A 3,195-nucleotide genomic window follows, 5' to 3' on the forward strand; every position below is an offset into this window, starting at 1 on the left:
TCTCTCTTGCTTTAAAGAAATAAAATCTTAAAAGTAATAAAATCTCCCCCAGGTAATTCCAACTTGCAGGTAAGGTTGAGAACCAGGGGCCTAAAACAGTGATCCTCAAAGTTTTGTTGCTGTACAAGAGGAAAAATAATTTCCCCCATCCTTCTGTGTTCTTAGCAGATAACTGTGTACTGAAAGATTAACAGGAGAAACACAAACACAAGTTTATTAACATGTATACCACATGCGTATATGGGAGATACTCCAGGAAAATGAGTAACTCCTTAAGATGGCTTTAGCCACCGCCTTAAATACCATCTTCAGCTAAAGATAAAACAAAGAAAAGTGGGAAAGGGTCAGGGAGGCCAGTAATGGGAGATTACCAAGAAAAGCAAGAAGGGAAAAAAACAGGGGGGTCTTATCATGCAGATCACCTCATCTTCTTTTATTGGCTAGAGAGGGCCCATGTGGCTGACTCATTGGCGCTGATAATAAAATTCCTGACTGACCAGTTAAGACTGCATTTCTTAATTTAAATTAGGTATTAAGCCCTGATTTAGGGACTTGGCCTAAGTGATGCCATTTTGGACCTGTGGTTTTCTTTTTAACACCTTCATGAAAGACTGAAAAGGAAGTTAATGGGAGAAGGAGAGAGGATATAGGAAGGCATCACAATTTCATCTACCTGGTCAATTTGCCCAGATCCTGTTCTTTCCAGTGAATAGAAATAGTTGACTCTCTGGCTAGACATTATGCTGGAATATAAAACATCCTAAGAACAAGCTGCATTCTCTTATTTGGGGATTGAGTGTGAAGATAACCATCAATCAGCCCAAAGTCAGCACCTTCCCTCACCTGCCTTCAGGCTCTGTTTTATAAATTCCTATTAAGCTATATTCTTTGTCCCGGAAGAATTGTTCTTAACCTTGGCTGCACATTAAAACCGTGGAGGGGAGGGAAGAGGGGAGATTTTAAACTCTGGATGCCCGGGCCACACTCCAGACCATTTTAAATCAAAGTCTAGAGGAGTGGGGGGATGGGAGGAGATGGTGTTAGTACTTTGTTAAATTGAAATTTGTATCCAGATATTTGTAAATCGACATGCAGTGGTTTTAATTTGTATTTCATTAATGGCTGATGATACTGAATATATTTGCGTTATTTGCCATTTATGTATCCTTCTTGGTGAAATATTTGTTCACATCTTTTACCCATCTTCTGACTGGATTATTTGTATTTTTGCTGCTGGGTTTTAGCATTCTTGGGTTGTCTAGATACTTCAGTAGATAAGGGTTTGCCAGTATTTTCTCCACTGCAGCTTATCTTACCCTCCCCCTGTGGGCATCCACAGAACAAAAGCTAATTTTGATGAAAGTCCAACTTGTCAATTTTTTCTTTCATGGGTTGTATTTTTGGTATAAAGTCTAAAAATTTGCTGCCTAGCTCTTGATCCTGAAAATCTTCCCTGATATTCTAAAAGCTTTACACTTTTACATTTAAAAGTGTTAAAAAAGAATTAAAATAACTTAAGTGATACAAACAAACTTTAACACTTCAGAAAGTGGACCATCTTCTGTTGGAACAGAGTTTTGGAGAACTGCCAAGTGGGGCAAAAAGCAGAGAGCTTTTCTAGGATAAATAACAGGAAAAGACAAATTATGTTTGGCTGGGACCATATAATCAACCTTGTTTGGGGTGAGAAGCCCCCAGGTTGGCTTGGCACTTGGGGATTGGCTGACTGGATATACTGCATTTTTGGTCAAGTAGAGTATTTATAAGGACGTGAAAGTTAATCTAACTTCTGGGTTGCTGATGTGGCGACCTGGACAGGAGCAGCTTCATCTTGGACCTAGAATTTCAACAAAGCTACAATTCATTTTGAGTTAGCTTTTGTATAATATGTGGGGTTTAGGTCTAGGTTTTTGTTGTGTTTTGTGTGTTGTTTTTTTGCCTATGGATGTCCATGCGTCAGTATTTTTTAACAGCGCTCCAAAGTGATCTCAATGTGCAGCTAAGGTTGAGAACCAGTGCCTGCTGATTGAAGGACATGTGTGTTAGGAATCTGAACTCTGGATCTGCCTGCATGGCTTAGTCAGTTGAGTGTCCAACTCTTGACTTTGGCTCAGGTCATGATCTCAGGGTTGTGAGATTGAGCCCCTCCCTGCTCTGTCTCTCTCTCAAAAAAAATAAATGTGGGCTCCTGGGTGGCTCAGTCGTTAAGCGTCTGCCTTCGGCTCAGGTCATGATCCCAGGGTCCTGGGATCGAGTCCCACATCGGGCTCCCTGCTCTGCGGGAAGCCTGCTTCTCCCTCTCCCACTCCCCCTGCTTGTGTTCCTGCTCTCGCTATGTTTCTCTCTGTCAAAAAAAATAAATAAAATCTTTAAAAAAAATAAAAAAATAAATGTGAACTCTAAGGTCTTTTCTTGAGCATCTCAATAAGATGAAAAAAGAATGACAGAAGTATGTGTTTTTATAACAACACTGTCCAACGGTGCTGTTATATATAATATGTATGTTAGTATATATTAATACACATATATAATTTAAAATTTTTTACCAGTCACATCAATTTCACCTATTTTTTATTTTTTTAATTTTAAGAATATATTTAACTTGGGGTGCCTGGGCGGCTCAGTCAGTTAAGCGTCCAACTCTTGGTTTCAGCTCAGGTCATGATCTCGCAGCTGTGGGATCGAGCCCCACATCGGGCTCTGTGCTCAGTGCGGACTCTGCTTCAGGTTCTTTCTCCCTCTCACTTACTCTGTCTCAAATAAATAAAATCTTTTTTAAAAAATTTTTATTTATTTGAGAGAGAGCACAAACAGGGGGCGTGGCAGAGGGAGAGGGAGAAGCAGGCTCCCCGCTGAGCAGGGAGCCTTACTCGGGGCTTGATCCCAAGACCCTGGGATCATGACCTGAGCCAAAGGCAGATGCTTAACCAACTGAGCCACCTAGGCACCCCAATAAATAAAATCTTTAAAAAAAAAAAACCAATGTATTTAACCCAATAGCCAAAAATTATCTCAACTCATAATCAAAACAAATTATTGTAAACAAATTATTAATGAGACCTTTTGCTTTTTTCTGGAATAAGTCTCAGAAATCCTTTGTGTATTTTACATTTATAGCGCACCTCAATTGGACTCCTCACATTTCAGGTACTCAAGAGCCACATGTGATAAGTGCCTACCAAATTAGAAAATATA

This window comes from Leptonychotes weddellii, chromosome X (genome assembly GCF_054177405.1).
Source record: "Leptonychotes weddellii isolate Sample4059 chromosome X, ASM5417740v2, whole genome shotgun sequence".
NCBI classification, from domain to species: Eukaryota; Metazoa; Chordata; class Mammalia; order Carnivora; family Phocidae; genus Leptonychotes; species Leptonychotes weddellii.